The sequence below is a fragment of the Sparus aurata genome, chromosome 8 (genome assembly GCF_900880675.1).
Source record: "Sparus aurata chromosome 8, fSpaAur1.1, whole genome shotgun sequence".
In the NCBI taxonomy this organism is placed as follows: domain Eukaryota; kingdom Metazoa; phylum Chordata; class Actinopteri; order Spariformes; family Sparidae; genus Sparus; species Sparus aurata.
In genome coordinates, this window is record NC_044194.1 from 23,658,386 (window position 1) to 23,679,424 (window position 21,039).

A 21,039-nucleotide genomic window follows, 5' to 3' on the forward strand; every position below is an offset into this window, starting at 1 on the left:
AAACCTCAAACTGAAGAGTCTCTGATGAAAAGAAAACAAAAACACAACAGAAGTGTCTCTGTGACATCATCAGAAAACCTAAATATGCGTGAGGTCGCTGCAAACTGGTCACGTGTCGACCTTAAAGCGACAGGACAGGTCAAGAGGACAGAGACACATCAAGGAGTCCTGAAGGACGAGGAAGGGGTCGACGTTAGCGGGTAAAAGAGGCGATGTCCCAGGAGGAGGAGGGGAGGTACGACAGGTACGAGAGGTAAGACAGGTACGACAGGTCGGTCCCTCCGAGACACATCGGGGGAATAGAGAGACGATGCTGCCTGCAGATGATTAATGTCGGGGTCAGAGCGGTTTGTTGAAGGTTAGATGAGGACCGAGGCAGGTGAGGACTGAGGCGGCGGTCCCAGCACGCCGCCATGACACCTGTGGACAGGTACAGAGTGGCGATTCCTTTGAAGGACTCCCAGCAGGCCGCAGATGAAGCTTCACTCGTCTCCCCAGAGCTTCTCCTGGCTTAGTTTTTCCTCCACAAGCCGAATTACATCCCAGAGACATTTATCATCTGCCGAATTCAGCTTTGAAATTTAAAATGTCGCATTTTCTTAATTAAAAGCTCTTTAAAATCACAGTTAAATAACTTTAAAAGTTATTTTTTTCTGTGGTCAGTGTGAAGACGAGTGTGGGGGCATGTGGGGATAAATTCAACTGGAATAAATAAATGTAATACCAAACGATGGCATTTAACAGCTGCAGTGATTTCCTCCTCTCAGATGTAACTGTGAAGATGAACAGGCTGTGATTAATTTCACTGCTGCTGCAGGTTTCATTTACATTTTTTTTCCCCTGAAGGACTGTGACATCCAGAAGCTCAGTAAAATCACAAATTAGGAAAATTAGGCTAACGTTGAGCTGCTGCGACAACAGAACTGACTGACTTTGTTCTAAAACCAGTGACAAAGTCAAAGAGGACGAAGACGAAACAGACTCTGTTATCTCCTTCACAAACTCATTCAAACTCTCACGACTTTATTTAAAATTCTAGCCTCAAAGTTTGGAACGATAAGAAATCTGCCATGTTGAATTTCTGGGAAAGTGTCTAAAACGATTGAAAGCAGACATGACGAAACCCAAAACAAAGCACAATGTCTAACTTCTGCTTTAAAGATGTCAATGGGATCATTAAATATGTGTGTGTAAATCCATTTGAATGTATTGATCCATGTTGTTCTTTGTGATTTACCATTAGTGCCACCCTGCTGAAAAAAACAGCATAGACCAGCACCAAAAGACAACATAGACTGGTCCCTAGCAAGACATATGACACAGCGTATGTTGCGTTTTGTGCTGGTCTATGCGGTTTTTTTCAGCAGGGCAGGACAGGCGGATGATGTTTTTTTTGTTGGTTAAAATGTAATTTCTGGCTGTGCAGCTCTTTGCTCCGACCACTAGAACGTCTTGAACCCTTAACAGCAAATTCAAAGATTGTTAGTAAATATTATAGAAACATCAGAAGGAAGGGAAATCTCAGAACAAGACATTTGCGAATTGATGCAGTTGTATTTCCTCTTTTTCCATGAAACATGTATTCCCTCTAAATGCTATAAATATATGATGAATGGATGCATTTTTTATTTTTATGTCAGAAAATGGCTCATTACACAGGGGAAAACACATGTTGAAGTGAACTACAGCACCAAGATGGCCTTTTCCTTTCTTTCTTTCTTTCTTTCTTTCTTTCTTTCTTTCCTTCTTTCTGTCTTTCTTTCTTTCCCTTTTCCTTTAGAATTCCTTAACTCAAGTGTAATGCAGACACGCATTAATGATTATTTTTAAAGTAAAAAAATAAAGTATGGAGGGTAAGTATGGAAGAGAAGACCAAGGGACAGGAGAGCAGAAAATTAAAGAATGTTTGAAAAATGCCAGAAAAGGAGGAAAAACTAAGAATAAATGCAAGAATGGAAAGAAGAAATTAAAAAGGAAGGGCAATAGGAAGGAAAGAAAGGACTGCATGACAGGAAGAAGAAATTAATAAAACAGGGTTTAAAAAAGGAAGGGAAGAGAGGCAAGAAGGAGGAAATGGAAAGAAGGAAAAAGGAAATTAAAGGGATGATGGAAGGAAGAAATGAAGGGAAGGATAAAACACAGTAGAGAATGAAATTCTAAATGAAATAAGGTAATATACAAAGGAAGAAAAGAGATTTAAGGAAGGAGAAATGGAAGGGAGAGAAGAGAGCAAGGAAGTAAATAAGAAAGAAGTGCCAAAAAATAAAGGGAGAGAATGGATCTAAAAATGGATGAAAAGGAGGAATTGTAAGGAAAGGGGAGAGGAAGTAAATGGAAAAAGGGAAGGAATTAAGTAAAAAAAGAAGACAAAGGAATTTAGGGAAAAGGAAGGAAGCACTGGAAGAAATGCAACATGCACAGTTCCTGTAAAACACAAAATCAACTAGAAGACATTTAGATCTGTAATGTTTCCATTGTCTAACAGATGTTTTCTTCCTCCCTCTCTCCATGTTCATCCCTCTCTCTGAGCAGCATCGTGATGAAAACATGCAGATGAGCCTGAAATAAACATAAATGATTCACTCCTCGTCTTCACAGACGGAGGTCAGCGAGGAGCCGAGCTCAGCACCATTTGTTTCGCTGCCATCCAGGAGCAGCGAGCGGCCGGCTCTAAAAGGGAAAGTGTGTTTCTGTCACTGGACCGTGTGCTAATGTGAAGTGATGTCACACCGTGTCACATCACATATGGAGATAATCCACATCAATAAATAAAGTGCAGATGAGGGTCGAGGAGCTGCTGGTCGTTTAATCGAAATCAAGAAATAATGCATTCAAACCGAACTGCAGCGAGGTGGATTCAATTTTATTTTACCTTTTGTTTCTTTCTCAACCGCTCGGACTTCTGCTCTATGATGTGTTTGTTAGTTTCAGCTAGTCTACGTTAATTTCTGCTCTTGATATCATGTGAGGCAAAGTGTTAGCTGTTTGTTTTATTCAAATTATTTACAGGGACACATAATGGATACATACAAATAAAAAAGATTCAGACTTTGCGGTTCTGTGAGGCTGTATGTATACATGCTCACACTGACAATGCTGCAATTGTAATAAGATTACAGACCACCTTCAGGCAGTGGAAACAAGTTGTGACTCTCACTGAAACTGCTCCTGCTGGGTTTTGTGTTTTCAGTTGCAGGTTTTCTGCAGGTAAAGATGAGTGGAACCACCTGACCTGATATCTTTATCTGGGCAGGCTGGGTCAAGGTTACAGGCAGGCTCTCTCTTCCTTTCAGTCTGGTATAACACCACCACATACATTCATCATTGCATCCACTACTGACTTATACATTAAATATATTATTAGTATTAGCATTTATTATGATGCCTTTGTCTTAGTTTCAAATAAAAAGTTGTTTAAAATACTTTAAATCTTTTGTGGGCCTCCTCTTTTTCTAGCTCACAGAGTCAGGCTTGTGACACAACCTTGAAATAACATCAACTTGTACGTTGATATGTTGAGCCTACCAGCTGCAACCGCATCAGCTGTGTTTTAAGAGCTTAAAGCACTGACAAGTCCAATCCATGAAGGACTTACATACAGAACCCAAAGGATCCACTACAAACGCGCCGGTGCCAGGCACAAGAAGACACCCCCAGAGGTCTTGTGACCATGCCCTGACAGGTCAGAGTTGTTTTGTCTGCACGAGGGGAACCTGTACAATATTAGTGGGTGGTTTTATTACTGTGGCTGATCTGTAACTTTATAGGGTTTAATAAGAGCTTTTTTTTAATCACGAAGGATTGTTACTTCGTCCTCCCTCTGACCTGATGCAGGATGTTTTGTTGTCCCAGATTTTTACATCATCAGATGAATATTTCATGGTGGGACGCACACAGATATCTTGTTATATTAATATCACATTACTGTCTCATTTGCCGCTGTATTGTACAAACTGTTCCTGGGTCGGACTTTGCTCTTATCCGTCAGAAAATGTCGGAAGCAGCTCAGAAATTGAGCGCTGTTTAACCTGCAGTGAGACGCTCGGCCTCCTGGGAAACGTGTCCCGTTCCTCCCCTACACCATCCATCAACACCGCCAGGGGAGGCAGCGGACGGTTTGGTCCCGAGAGGAAAAGCTTCCAGCGCTGCAGGTTTCTGTTTTAAATCCACACAAGAGCAGAAGGACGCGATAAATAAACGTTTAGTGTGAAATAAATCAGCGAAGAGTTTCATCGTTCAGTGTGGCAGGAACACAACCGATCCAGACGACGAACGTTCTTATTCTATCAGCTAGAAAAACACCAAAAAAACGGGTTTAATTTAGGCTCATCAGTCATTTCTGAGGAAGGAGCAGGCCTCTTCTACTGAGTTCATGTTTATTGTTATTCATACATGCAAAGATGTATTCACCTACGGAAGCACATCAGGGACATAAATCAATGAAAGAAACATAAATATTGTAAATATGTATATTCGTGTACACCATTCCCACTGAAAAAACTGTTATCCATCATGGATAATCCTCTCCACCCTCTCCAACTCACACTGGTCAGACAGCGGAGCACCTTCTCCGGAAGGCTGCTTCAGCTTCGCTGTCGAAGCAACAGATACAGGAAATCTTTCCTGCCACAATCCATCACTTTATACAATAACTCTCTCACCTTTGCCTGACAGAGAACTCTGGTCTCTCTACTGTTCTGTTGTATATATTATTATTGTTATAGTATATTTTGCATATTTTGTTTTGTTGTATATATTATTACTGTTTATTGTTTATAGCACACTGTGCACTGTATATATACACTATGTATATATTGGATTCTATTTATGTTATGTACGAAGTGTTTTATTTGCGGACCCACTGCTGCTGTAACAAAATAATTTCCCAGTCTGGGATCATTAAAGTAATTCTATCTATCTATCTATCTACCATGAGTCAAACACACGTCTTATTAACTCAAAACTAGCAAATAAAAATAACAAAAGCTTTTTTTGTAAATCTGACCGGAGTATTTAAAAATCATGTGAACATTCCTCTGGTAAACAGGTTCATTGGCAACAGGTGAAAGAATCATGATTGGGTATGAAAGGAGTTTCCTTCAGGGATTTGTGTGGCTTCACTTGACCCTGATATGACAGATACTGCCGTGTATCTGTCAAATTTGCTGATTTTATGACTCTTGCTCTACTTGTGCTTTTGTTGTTGTACTACATTTTTTGCCATCATCCTCACTTGTGGGCACAGTGGCTGCCATTCAGAGAAAAATCCATAATATTCAAATATTCAAGGAGTACAACATATTTTCTGTCAAATATCCTCGTTGTTGTCTAGGTTTTGGTTGTTACGTCATGACGCAGAAGTTAAAGTAACTGTCGAGACAGTAACTAGAGTAACTGTCTCAACCTCAGCGATGTACTAGGTCAAAATTATCAGATGATACAGTAGGTCACTGTATTGTGTATGAAACAGCTTGAATTAACTTGGCACGTACACTTATATTATTTACAACTTGAGCAGGTTGCCCTGCATTTAAAAACAAAAGGGTTCTGTTAGTAGCACACAAGTGGAATGACAACACAATTGATTTGAATTGAATTAAGTCAACATTGTGACATATTCTTCATCTGTCAAGTTGAATTTGGGAGAACGTATGCAGCAGACATGAAGAATATTTCCATTTGATGAAAAGGAGCAGCTTCAAAAATCTAAAAGAATAATCTAATTATCCTGAAAAAATGACTTTTTGATGATAAGAACAAAAAAAAATTGAAAATCTGCCTTTATTCTTTATCTAGGGCAGAAAACCTGCTGATATTTCCTCCATTTTATACTTCGCTACAAACATAATCTTCCAGGTGAAGAAGAAGCTGAAGCTTCTGTAACACTGGTATTTTCCAGATCATCTATATGCCAACATTAATTTGAGTTGCTTCGCTAATTCAGAGTAATTTAACAGCAATTTAAACTCTCGGCCGTGCCGAGAACATCCTCCCTGCGGCTGCGAGTGTGCTTTCTAATGAGACTTTCCTCACACGGTTAGGAGGGTAGAGAAACCTCTCTGGATGAAGCTGTGATAGAAGCAAAGTCAGTGTAGCATCGCGGTGACACTGAGCCAATGACACAGAGCAGACCTGGCTCCCACAATGCATCAGCTGTCCTCAAATATCAATTTTGCACTTGACTTCACACGGCTGGCTCACCATCGAGGGCTCCTCCAGCTCGTTCCATCCATTTGTCATTAGTAGATCATCAGCGGGGGTCCACACACACACACACACACACACACACACACACACACACACACACAGATGTATTGTTTTAAAACCACAGGCAGTTGTCTCTACAGCAATATTTAAGGTTGATTCATAGACATGCAAGGCTGCAAACATATCATCAAACTGCTGAAACACATTTAAATATTCAAGATGTTTCAAATGAATGAGAGCAGCAACTTCTCGCGTCTAAAGAGTCAGAGGGTGGTGGATTTGCTAAGTCACCCTTCAAAAGTGGTTTAAGCAATGTGTGCTCTAATGTTCACATTCCTGGCTACATAGCTTACTGCTTATAGTGGCCTTGAGTACATGTTGGTCCCTCAAACTTCACTTGACCCTGAAATTGTTCTAAGCCACCAGCATCTGGGCTGTTCAATGCCTCCCCCCCATACAATAACAACCGCAAAAATCCCATTTTGACCCAGAAACCCCAATCTCAGTGCTATGAAAAAGTCAGAGTAAGACCCTTGGTTGCGTTAACAAGTACGCAGGCTTCACAAGTTGTCCTCAAGATCATGGAGGAGTGTTTGAGTGATTGATGGACCGGCAGAGAGAGCAGTTCCCCATTTATCTCCAGAGCTTGGATGTTTACAGGTGAAGGCAGCCAGCTAGATCCATAAACTCAACAGATAAACTTCTTTAATTTAGCTTTTGACTAAAGGACACATCAAGTAATTTCTCATTACGAGTGAAGAGCGGCAGAGGGCGAACAGATTCAACAGCAGCAGTGGGAGTTAGAAGAGGTTACTGGCCACATGAACGCACACAAATATTCCTCTGGCACCGCCTGCTGTTGGCTAATCAAAGAGAAATAGGCTGCATTGAGGGTCATTACAGCTTCTTAAACATGGAGGAGCTGATAATGTTGGTGTCTGAGTTCCCAGAGCTGCACAACTCAGCACTAGCCTTGTATAAGGATAACCAGAAGAAGACCTCGGTAGGGATAATGTTTCCACCAAGTTATGGAGATGTATGTTTTTCCCCCTGACCTTTATTGTACATATACATGTTCATATACAGAGATTTGCAAGTTAGCATGTGTTGTGGACTTTTGGGTAGGTTGTACCAATGCTATGACGCTCACCAAAGCATCTGCCTGTCATCGCAGCCTCGGCTGCTATTTAAAAAACTTTGCTTTCCGGGAGAATCCTTTAGGCAGGTATGCAGTAGTCAGCGATGTTGTCACATGGCAGCATGAAAAACCCTTTATTACTTTATTACCTTTATACAATTTGCCAATCCTGTAGAGTGGAAACAGCACAACACTAGCTGATCCTACCTGACATGAATACACGGACAAAAGAAAGAATGAATAACCTTCAAATTCATGCTCACAGTGGAGTTTCTCATGCTGGCCCCGCCCACTCGCTCTTCCCATAGACTTTACATTGTAATGACGTAACAGTTAACAGATAGAGTTATCTGAAGATCGAGTTCTCTTGTCACTAACTTTACATGTATCCCTCATATGATAGTGCTCTTTGGGGTAAATGCTATTTTGGCCGTAGGGGAATTTTTACTCGCAATACTTAATGTGGCCACTGGGCAGGATTAGAAGCAAGGCTGAGTGCTTCCGCGATATCCAGGTCTAAATAGGAGATTAATGCTGCCAAATGGATTGTTTTGAAATTTTAATAGTTACGTTTTACTGCTTTTTGTTTTGCTTTTTATTGTGTCCAGTGGTTGTGCTAAACTAGGACCCATCTCTTGCCGGATGATGGAGATAACACTGATATCCATATTTTTCCCAATTCTTTTTTCGATGTTTTGAGAAGGGTGGTGGTAGTTTGGTGAGTGGAAAGTATGAAGCTCATGGTGTCAGAACAGTCAGAGAAATCACTGTAACTTGCGCATAAAAACATAATTAAGAATTAGCGTGAACTAACTTTTGTGTTATGATCCAAAGGATAGTCTCGTTTTTTAAGGCTGATTGTTGAGATTAGAGACGTTTTCCTGAAACTGTCCTCCATTTGATTTTGTGGTGGATGCAATAGCACAACTCGCATTCAGCCTTGACTTAGAAAAAAGTTAAAACACAATGGCAGATTTCAGCGTTTTGGTGTCACCAAAGAGTAGGTAAAGTTTCGTCAGACTTCCCTTATGCAGACGGTGCGCCCTGCGGCGACGGGAAAGCGCCATGATCTGCAGTACAAAAGGGAGGAAAATGACGTGTGTTGGTGAAGCCAAAAAGCCCTGTCGCTTTCATCGAGTCACCTAATTATTCCTCTAGAGGTCCAATTAGCCTGACGGTGGCTGGACATGAAGCAAATCGCTGGACTAGCAAGGAGCCAATGGATTGGCTGACTACACACTGGGCACAAAAGATGCTAAAAATACACTGCTTTGGATTCGTCATGCAAATTCAGAGCTAATTGTATGTTCGGATCAAGAGAAAAAGTTTTTCTTTTCGCTCAATAAACTTTTAATTGCCGTGACGGTGGCACACGGATGTGACGATTCTTTTAAGGGACAGAAACCTGGAACAACATGCTAAAGACAACACAGCGCCTCTTATTTTAGCAAAATGACTGAATGCACTTCTGTTGTTTCACACAGACGGCTGAACAAAAGAACATATGCCAGAACCTTTCCAATATGGTTTAATATGGTTATGTAATACAAGAGTCAAACCTCCTACCGTGCATGTTAGCTAACAAAGTTTCATACTAAATAAAACAAGTGAAGCAAACAAAGTATGAAGGTATCAAGTAGCAAAAGTAATAAACTGAGATAAGATAGGGACCTTGGTATCTTACTCTCAGTCAGATTTTCCTAATATAGGCTCAAGAAGAAGAATTCATTCAATTTACGCTTCAAAGTCAAAGTGCACTGGCCTTGAGAAGTACTCATAGTCTTGGGGCTGATGACAAGCCTGAAAAATGAAACAAATCTGGAGATGTAGCGTTAAGTTAAAATAAGTTAACCAGACCTCTGCAGCTCGATTCAGACGAAGCTAGCAACACGAGGCTACATTAGCCGCTACTAGCTTAACACAACCAAATCTTCGCAAGGTTTAGCATCGCACTCCTTTAACACTGTTAGACTCATTACGGGCAGCTTGAAAAAAATGTATCAAAATCTATTCCTGTTTAAAACCTGGTGACAACATTACCCACAATGTCACTCAGCGACTGAGTGACATCACTGGAGGCACTTTTATCAGATTACATGCAGATGCCTCTGGAGCGACAAAAGACTTTATACTGTTTTTGTTCACATATGCAGCAGTTCTAGGGCTGGGCGATTAATCAAATTTTGATCGCGATTTCGATTTTGGCTTCTCACGATCATGAAAACACTGTAATCGAAGAAGAACGATTAACCAAGTCGTTTATGCAAATTACTGCGCTGTAAATGCACAGTGAACGCACCTGTGTCGCCTGCAGCCGCAGCAGTGAGTGTTTGGATCTATTGCGGAACGAGCGATTGACGACATGGCAGAAAAGCAGCCTGAGCCTTTAGTTGAAAAGAAAGGTAGGACAACTTCGGTCATTTGGAGACATTTTGGCTTCAAATCGTCGGACGTGGAGCAGAAGGAGATTGTTTGCAAAGTCTGTCACACCGTCGTGTCTGCACCCCAGGGCAACACGACAAATTTATTTAACCATAAAGTGGTCTATGACAAAGTATTGAAGGAGCAAAAGACCCAAAAAAGTGCAAGAGTGCCAACTTCAGCCACCACCACCGCAACACAGTCCTCCATTGAGGACACTCTTTACAATGCCGCTCCATATCCCACCGGCTCCCGGCGACAGCGAGAGATAACGGAGGCTGTGAAATTCATGCTAGCTAAGGACATGTGCCCTATCAGTACAGTTAGAAACCCAGGCTTCAAGACACTGGTCAACAATTTGGACAAGCGGTACGTGTTGCCATCACGCAAACATACAAATATTATTATCATTTACGTTTTTACTTGTTACTAATCTATCTGGTTGTTTTTCTAAAAGTTATATTTAAAGTTGAGTTTTGGTGGCTCAATAAATACTTTTTTTTAAATCAGTGAATAATCGTGTTTATTAATCGTTATTTCAATATCAATCAAAATAATCGTGATTATTATTTTTAGCATAATCGCCCAACCCTAAGCAGTTCTCCTCAAGATCTACAAACACACAAAATGTTGATAATTGGTGGAGTTACCCTTTAATGTGGTGGAGAAGGTTTGTTGTCAGGGACAACAGGTCCCAACAGGGTCACTGTTGCAAAGCAGTCTAAGACCAAAAGCAAGTGAAGACCTCCAGAAACAAGCGACCTCTCAGCTCAGATTAAGGAAACTGGTCCCAACTCCCTAAACTCACTGATGATGTCAGTGTGGAAGACTGACACGGGACCAAAGCAGCAGGACCAATCAGACGGCAGGAGAAGGTGGGGCCTTTGATATTCTGACCCAAGCAGCAAAAAACGGTCCCTTTTTTACCTTTATCAGTTTATCTATTCAGTTTCTTCTTTCCTATTCTAATCAAGCAGTAACCGAGCAACATTATTGTTCATTTAGAGCCGTTTTTGGTTCACCTGATCAACTCCGATATTCTCTCTCTTCTTGCTCCGTTTTTGGTCTCCACCAAGTCCTGAGGGAAATACCTGGCTCTTTAGCTGCTAAATGCCGCACTATGTTCACCAGCTGGTCACTAACGGTGTCTTTGCAGCTGACGAGATGTGTACGGAGAGTCTGCACAGCTTCTTCTTGGAATAACAGTTTTCCTAACAGTAAAGATATGGCCGGACTGATAAAGAATGAGCTGAAACTCCATACGCCATTGTTGTTGTCAAATCAACAGTCGCTGCTCTCGCTGGTCGTCATACCTCAAAGGATGCTGATTGGTTCACTGTGGTTTCGGCCTCAGATGTACAGCTCGCAAATCCATCTGCCTTGCAAGGTGATCTTTAAGAGCAACACCTTTCAAACGGTCACACTGACAAAATCAAAACCTTTACAAATGCACGTTGATAGTAACTTTGACAAATGAAGCCTTTCAGCTAACTAAAACTCACCTGATTTTCTTTTAATCAGGACAAATTCCAGCTGTGATGTTGAGTAAAATCACATTTTACCTCACACTGTGGAAGTCTTTGTCGTTGACTTTGATAGTGACATGTTGATGAGTTACCATGATCTGTAAAATAACACGTTTTCACAAGAGACTTTGAATTAAAAAATTCCAGACCCAGTTGATTTAATTTCATCTCGGCCTGAGGGAACATCCATCTTATCTCACCTCGTTCTTTGTCTCCTCTTCTTTGCCGCTCTGCTGTGACCAGCCAACATTCAGGACTGCATGTTAAGCAAAGTTTCTTTAACAATTGATACCGGCGAGCGTAAAGCACAGACAAATGGGCCGGGATGTGCACCATCCATCACGCCCACAGAAGACTCATTGTTTGCAGATTTTAACCTAGAGGAGTTCCTCCTGTTCTTCTCCTGTGAGACCCACAAATCATGAGCTGACAAGGAGAGCCGAGCTGTGCCTAGCTGGGCTGGGCCAGGACGGGACAAGGAGCTCACAGGAGGAGAAGAAGAGGTTCCTCCGATCTGAAACAGGAAGTTAGTTCAGGAATCTGCTGTTTAAACGACCTCAGCAGCTTGCTAATAGCGGTTGGTTTAATTAGGAAGTTTTACTTCATTAACCAAGTCTTTTTACCTCTCTGGTAGTTTGCAGCTGTAGTGATGGAAAAAAGTCCATTTCTGACAAGCAAATTGGAAAATTAAACAGTTGCTTATGTCATCACAGTGCAGCTCTTACCTTCAAACTGAAACGAAAAGACAATAAAAACTTGACAGCAAGAGTTTCAAACTCAGCGTGAGTTTGATGTTGGGGTAGCAGCAGAAGACGTGGCGGCAGTTGTGATGAAACCAGGTTGGAAATTTCCAGGGGATGGTGAGTCGCCAGGACAGCCGGAGAACAGAGAGATCCTGAACATGAGCCAAAAACTGAACAGTTTCTCCTCAGAGATCAGAGATTGATGAAGGTGCTGCTGCAGGACAAGCAGAGTTCAGTAAGTCTGTTTCACTTCTCTTCATTCAATGACTTCTCTTCTAATTACCTCTATTTTCACAGCGGAGTATGAGGGTAAAAAAGTTGTACAATTACCAGAAAAGTAGGACTTGTATTCACTCTTCCTGCTTCTAACCATGATCAGCCACTTTGATTTATTTGAAATATAACTACTTAATTTCTTTATATTTTCTATTTTCCTTTCTTGAGTATAAATTCTGCTTTAGAAATCACCCAAATTCTTGTCAGTATAATAATAATAATCTTTGCTCTTCAATGACCGTCGCAAACTACTTTTCAGGTGACAGAACTGGAAAGCTGCATCCCATAATTTTTGTGACTTTTTAAAGCCCACAATCAAACAACAGCGGCCACTTCACTAGGTGATTGGCCAGGTGACTGGAGGTGTGAAGGCAGACAGAATTTGTACCTCGCCTTCTCTGTATTTCTTTCAACACAAAACAACTTTGATCGTTTGCTCCTTTCCTTCGATTCATCAGATCTCTGTGACGACAGGTTTTTGTGCAGGGGAAATGGAAAAAATGTTCCCTGTCAGGGAAACAGAGCCCTTCATATTTTATGCATCCTAAAAAGTATCACATCTGCACTGTAGTGCTGCACTGAAAGAAATAGACTCAACGTCTGTGACTGCACCCGAAAATGGCTGCCAGCCAACTTCCTGCAGAAACACTTGACCTTCTTATTTATAAAGTTGTTTTTATTTTCTGTTCTTATTGCACGCCATCTGACTGTGAACAGATTAATATTTCCCCATCAGGGCAAATCTTTACTTCATCATTAAGAAATCCTGTTAGCAGACTCACAGCTCTGCTCCCAGCCACTCATTTGCAAGCTCATTTTTCTCATTTTTTTCTGTGAATTATTATCAGAGATGGGTACATTTATTATAACGAGGGGTTATGTTTCCTGAAAGCCATTTCTAGGGGAGTGGTTAGTTCCTGTTGATGAATGTTGGCTAATCGCAGGTGTCAGACGCTGTGTTCTCTATCATTTATCACATCTTTAAAGGACGTCCCTGCGGGAATATTAACCAGCGCACTGCCACCGCTCCACTCTTTAAGAAAGTCTTTAGTGATATTACAGCAGCTCTGTGCTGACATCACATCAGGTGATGGAGGGAGAGGACTCCAGGTGAGCAAGCTGACAACTTCATATAAATAATTTTGTTTACGATGCAGCACTTAGAATTTAGATTCTTGGTTCATCAAACATAAATGTGATACATGCACATGATTACAGAAAAACTACTGAACGGATTTCCATGAAACTTGGATGGAGGATGGGTGTCGGCCTAGAAGAGACCCCACTTTTGGCGAGGATCCAGATAACTGTTAACTTTGAGAGATTTGAGGGCATTTTTCAATATTTCAGTTAATTTTTCAGGGATTAAAAGCAGTTGTATTTGCTCTACTGAGTAAAAAATGTTAAATGTAAAAATGAAAACACTAAAATGCAACATAAAGGAGGTGTGCATCATTCAACCAGTACAGGAAGACCTGGAAACCATTGAGAAATATTTCAATTTTTCATTTAAAAGTAAGAATTCCAATTTACAATCTACAAGCCCTGACCTCACTGCTATGAAGGCAGATTCAACACTCAGTTGTGTTGATAAGTAGACAGGTTTTGTTACTTGAAAATGAAAGAAAATTGGAAAACACCAGAGCGCTCTCCATCAAATGAATCCCCGGCCATGTACTTTTGTTTTACCGCAGCTTCTATCCCTCACCCTCTTCACCATCTCTGCCTCCTCCATCAGAGGGGTACTTTCTCCTTTGCAGTGTAGAGTTTACAGTTATTTGAGTTGTTCGATTGTTACCAGGGGATAGTAGCCGGGGAAAACAATGCCTCTTCCTGTTATGGTTGCACAATTGCAGGTGGGAAATGGGTTTCTCAGGGGAAAATGTAGCCAGGCCAAATCTATACGCTGCTGATGTCATTTTTTAGTAAGTAATTACACTGTGAGATGAGTATTTACTTTAGAATGAGAAGTTAAAGCAAAATTAAGTTTATAAAGTTGTCCTTCTACATTTACTTGAGAGAAAGATCTGAATGCATCCTCCACCACTGACACACACACACTCACACACACACCCTGCTGTGCTGCTCCGTCAGTTATGAGGCAGATTAAATGGATTCTCAGTGTTACTTAAGAGCTAATCATAAGACTAATGGAGGCTGTTTTCACTCCGTCAGGGGTTTTCTCCTCACGGCTGCCAGAATCCAGATCGCTTACAGAGGCTAAGACCATGATCAGGCACAAAGGGTGTTAAAAGATCTCAAGTATATTCAGTAAAAAAGGTGTGTGTGTGTGTGTGTGTGTGTGTGTGTGTGTGTGTGTGTGTGTGTTCCGAGAGAGAGAACAGAAAGTGCGAATGAGGCGGTATTCCTCAGACGATCATCCAGATGAGAATGGAAGCAAAAGAGGAACATTTTATAGGATGAGGACCTATGCACTACGCAGGCAGGAATCGCTTTTACAGGTGAATTTGTCATTATCCATACTCCATACTAATAAAGGAAAAAATCCTCATTGGGTAGCTGACTGAAGTTTATTCATTCAATTACAAAAACCTGGCTCTGTAAATAGTTCTCTGATCAGAAAGGGCGCACGCTTACACTTTTAGCTTTGTGGCTACAGTACAGATTTAAAAGCAGCTAAATAACCTATATTCAATCTTGATTATACCGGTTCAACTGTATGGAGACATTTTATATTTTACTTTGAATGTTCTTTCAGTTGTTTAGAATGCTGCAATGCTGTTTTACTGTGAAACTCCGTAAAAAAAAACAGGATTCATTTTTGGGTGAACTGTTCCTTTGAATAACAACTTCCATTCAGTCCAACCCACATCTGAGTGAATCTGTGGTGGCACTGGCAGGAAAATGCCTCACAATATAAACACTATGGCTGACAATCTTTTCGGATGAGGTCTACAGTGAGTCAAGGACAGAATCAGACTGAGAATCAGACTTACCTGGGTGCCTTTCCTCAGGTCTCTTAAGCCTTCGCAAAAAGGGGTTGTCTCACTCTGATTGACTAGGAGGGGAATGCCCTGAGCTGCTCTCACTCATTATTTAGGAGCCAGTCTCCACATAATGGTCCTGCTACAGGTGTCATACAGAAGCAGATCCTGATGGACGCTCATCCCAAGGGTGAGGACTGTTGTGATCATCTGTTGTGTGCGTTTGAAGGGTTTTCATTTGCAAGAGAGTTTGGTTGTGAGGACGTGTTAGTTATGGTGACCAAGGACGTTTCGTTAAAATCTGGAGCCCCAGTCATTCCTCCATCGCTGTATCATGAATTTTATTATATAAGACCATATTATAAATCCATGGTGAGCAGTGGTGTAGTCTAGTTTATTGTAGTGGGTATACTGTGATGATTCCCTCCCAGCCTCATACACACCCGTCCCGGACCGACACCCCATGAACACCACCACACTCAGTAACACATACACACAATACGTAATAATGTATAACAAAGAGATGCTGCTGGGTGCCAAAGGACTTACCCTGGACATATGTAAATAATAAATGCTTCTAGCCTGTTTGTGGGTGCTACTGCATGCGCCAACATTGTTTTTTTATGTTTTTATTTATTTATGTAAGGTAACAGGTCCTCTCTCATAAACAAGGAGATGCTGCTATCTGCCGATAAATGCTGATGTTAAGCTTGCTAAAACTTTACTTATTTTTTATTCATATGCTTTCTTACAAAGTTTATTTTTTTGATTACCTGTGGACATTTATTTAATTGTTACATTTTCTCCAGTTAAAATAAGTGCACTGCAGACAGAGTGCAAATCTAAGCAAACATCTAAGCCAACAGAGACAATGCAGACAATAACATTAGTGTTAAATAAAATAAATGTTCATTTAAGTTTAGCAATTTTGTGTCTTGTTGTTATCAGATGCAAAAAAAAACAACAACAAAAAAATAATTAGACGATATCGGCAATCGACATCGGCCATTGAAAAACCCCTGTCGGTCGACCACTACCCTTTAAGATGACCATAACTATACTATACTGTCATTTGCATATAGTAATTGGCTTTATGAATTTCAATTGTTTATATCACTGCTTTGCATGTTGGTTGATATTGATCTAGCTTTCTGTCCCTCCACTCGAACCAAGAATGCCTGTTTTTAAATTCCCTGACTCTCAGTCCACAAAGCTGGCCAGTTGTCATCTAAAAGAAACAAGGAGATATACAGAGGGATAAAAGCATTGCATGCTGTTGACTACTGGACCCACACACACACACGCTCCGCTGTCTCTGCTGATTGATACTGCTGCTGTGCTTTGGTTGCTCAATAAAGAAAGCTGCTAGCAAACTAACGTAATGCACTTAGTTAGGGAAATGCACCACGAACAAAGACACACAATGAGCGTTTAATCTAGCTACAATGTTACCTTGCTAGCTTAGCTAGTTCGCTAGCCAGTAAGGTTAGCTAGTGAGTCAGCTAGATTTCACGGTAAAACTATTAAACACTGACCGACGTTGAGAACATCACTTGCAGCTAGCTAACTTCAGTTACACTAGACACGGCACAGCAGTAAATACAATTCAATACGCACACCAACAATCCCCTGCTGTTACAATAATATCTGCTAACTTGTATGTGACTTTCACATACCAGGTGTTTCATTCGCATCAGGCTCCTTTCCTGTACCGTTAAGTGATTCTACATTATGTTAGCTAATTTTAAATTTGCAAAGCTGAGAGCTACTGTCTAGCCGGGGAAATGACCATCAAGCAACTGTGTTCTGGGCAGGTGACGTCAGGTATAGGTCATGGCCAAACAATGTTCTCAATGCTCTTGTTCATGAGTAGAGACCCTGGTGATGCTACAAGCAAAGTTTCATGTTCAGGGTTCGTACACATTTTTCAAGGTCAAATTCAAGCACTTTTCAAGCACTTTTAAGGGTCATTTTCAAATTTTTCCAGCACCATATCGCTGGGGTAAAATACATGATCTACAGGAATTATAATACACTAATTTTATTTTTTTTTTCACTTTTTATCACAATTAGGTACACTGTGTTATGCTGTAAACTTCTAAAATTATGTTTCATAATAGCAAAAGTTTAGAAATTAAAGGAGAACACAAAGTTTTATCCAAAAAAATGGAAGCCGCTTGGCGTTCTTCAGACACACTCGCACCGAGACAGAGAGACCTGAGAGCACCCTGTAATTTTCTTTTTTGACATAAATTTGTATGTTTCAAAATGCAGTGTTGGGAGTAACGCATTACAAAAGTAATGCAATTACTGTAATGCATTACTTTTTGCTGTAACGCAGTAATGTAAGGCATTACAAAAAAAACTATTTTACTTGGTACAAATCCCAGTAACGCATGTTACAATGCATTTTAAACCCGAAATTAAGTGGTGTGTTGTTTTTATACAAATTCGCCAACAGCTTCCTGTTAGTGCTGGAGAACTATTGATTGAGGAGAAGACGACTGCAGCAGCAGACAAGTTGGATTCTACACTCGCAAGATGGACATACGCTCATTATTTTCAGTTCCTCAGAGACAAGGATGTGAAGAACATTATAGCTACGTGCACTTTGTGTGCAAAACCAGAAGATCTCTCTACCTCGCGAAACAACACAAGTAATTTAACGAAACATCTAGAGCGGTGCCACACTAACATTAAGCTAGTAACCAAAAGAAAGCAAACTGATGATGAGAGCGGAGAAAAAACCAAGCAGCAAAAACATTCTCCCGTTCTGCGATGCTTGAACCTCAAGAAGTGAGGAGACTGTGGCAGAGTATGTTGTCGAAGATATGCTGCCACTTTCAACAGTGGATTCTCCGTCTTTTAGAAAAATTGTGAGCAAGATCCCCGTCCAGGCTAGCAATAACAAGGTAAGCTATCATTGCCTCAACAGGTTAGTGCTGCTGGGCTACTGACTATAATATATCAGCCAATAGAACAGCGACATAACGTCAATCTGTTTCACATCAGTCTGTATTCAGATAAAACATACAAAAACTTCATAAACATTAGCTAAAGGGCCTTACAATGTAGGCTAATCTTACTTTATTAGAAGTAAGTCATGAAAATGGGAGAAAAGTGAACATTTCCTTTTCACACTTAAAGCTCTTACGTATGTTAGTGCCTGGTGTGACGTTACAGAGACAAACTGAACAGTCAGTTTCTGACTCTGGCACTTTCAGCTCTGGTGCATCAAATTCGACCTTCTCTTCAGCCATCCTTCTCTATTGCTACCAGTCTGCATGTGTAACGACACACGGACAATCAGGCGCTAACTTAACGAGGTCACTTAACGTGATTAATGGTGTGTTAATTATTATTTAGCGTGTTATGGTTTAGCTAACGTTAGCGGTTAACATAAAGTGTTAACGTGCAGTGTTGGCCTAAGTTACTCAAAAAGTCTTAACTTACATTTCTTGTGACTGGAGAGCGCAGGCTCTCCCATTGCACAAATCTGCCAGTCTTTTTTGCAGACCTTGCATGACGCCACTCTTTGATTCGGTCCTTATCTTAACCATAGTTTGTAGTTATCATTTTCAAGCCAACGCTTGTTAAAACGACAGCCTCCCGGCATTTTGTCATCTCCTGCTGTCTCTCTCCGAAAGGGGCGGGGTCACACACAGACCGGCAGGTCGCGGAGAGGAGCAGAGAGGCTCAGCGGAGCCCAGGAGGAAACATCTCTACATACGGTTCTCTTACTGATTTTATTTCTCCTTGTTATAAGCAAACTATCCAGTCTGATCCCAATTTTGTGAAAGACAGAGTATATGACAGTAGCATAGACATAATGTCAAGCCCTTTCAAGCACTTAAACTAAAATCCAAGCACTTTTCAGACCTTGAAAACACAACATTGAAATTCAAGCACTTTCACGGATTTCAAGCACTCGTACGAACCCTGCATGTTGTGTCGAGCCTTCTTAGTGTTCTAAAAATAGCGATTTTGATGCTAGCATGTCTTGCCCCATGCGCTCCCGTTCAAAATTAATGTGCCCAAAACCGAAACTACGGTAAATCTTAAAAGTGCCTCTTTCGTCGTAATTATGCTTTCACGCGAAAGTTTGACTCATATTCAATCCCAAATAAAGCCCTTGGTTGCTTTTTGCAGAGAGTTTCGCTTTAATTGTGAATATGTTCTTTCTTTCCTCCTCTATGAAAGTGAACTGAGTGTGTAGTGGACAAAACAAGATATTTGAGAATGTCATCTTGAGCTTCGGGAAACATTGATTAACATTTTATGAATTGCTGACATTTTATAGACCAAAGCATTAATTGATAAATCGAGATAAGTTCCGGCCCTGGTTTAAAAATGTCTTTCTTTGCCTTGTTAACATATATTAGTTGAGATATGTTGGTCAGATCACATGTTGGGTCAAGTGCTGTTTTTACATCCAAACAAAGCACCACAAGTTCTAGTAAAAGCTGTAACATTGCCTCATTGATGTTCAGCGCTCTTACCATGATCCAGTATTAAAATCCTTTCTTGTTCATCAAACATCCCGCCAACCATCTCTGAATGAAGACGACAGCGCTCGGCTCCTCCTCTCTTCCAGGCTCCGAGCTTCAAAAGGGTCTTTATGAATTCTAATGTCACAGAGAGCCTGGCTTAACGAGTAGCTGTAATGAGTGTTTGTTAAGACGAATGCAGGCACGTCCTCATTAGCATAGCAGCATTTAATGAGCAAGCACCATCACACAACTCTAATCACCAGGATAAACAAATGAGAGGGGGAAAAATCATTACCTGCTGAATAAAAACACTCATCCGTCTCATCTGTGCTGACTGTGATGGTTTACAGCCCGACAGATACATGAGAAGAAAAACAATCTCGGGACATAAACCCAAACAAAAACCACTGACTTAATACCATAAACATGTCCGCTATTCTTTTCTCTTTTCTCTTTTCTGAACTCCTTTTGCTTTTTCTTTTTTCTTTTGAGGAGAATATCTAAAATAGTGATATTTTGACATTAAACTCTTCTTCTCTTTCCCAGGCAAAAATGATTTTCTTTTTTAATTTATTATATTAAGAATTAAATAGCAGTGTATTCCAGCAGTAATCACTGTTATAATAACGTGTGTCTCTCCTCCTCCTGCTCATGCAGTAAAAGAGAACAGAAACGTTCTGGTATCCCTGCCCACTTCATCCAATCGGGACAGAGAACTCCTTAAAGAGGCGGTTCCCCTGTTCGCTGATATGTCTTCCGAAGTTAGCTGAAATGATCACGATACTTACAGCAGCTTTAAGTTTCACTTTAAATCAGTCAAATTTAGTCTGGTTACCAATTCATAAAGAAAGAGCCATCTTCTGGAAATGTAAGTATTTGTTGGCGTTTTCAAAACTTTTTCTCAGGCCTTTGTTCGCGTCCTGCTTCGTCTTCAAGCAACTTAAAGCAAAACTCTTGCCAAAATGCAACCTAGGCTTTATTTGTGATTGTATATGAGTCAAACCTTCGTGTAGAAGCATGATTACGAGCAAGCTCATTTTCAATGGAGTGCTGGGGCACTTTTTTACACTAGCATCAAAATCGCTATTTTTAAAACACTAAGAAGGCTCGACACAACATGAAACTTTGCTCGTAGTATCACCAGGGTCTCTACACGTGAACACGAGCATTGAGAACATTGTTTGTGTACGCAGAGTTTACTAAAAAGAAGGTTGTTGAACAACTCACATTAGCAGTAGATTATCCGCTCCCAGTCGTCATGGCAGCCGAGAAGTATCGATCTCGGAATGCAAC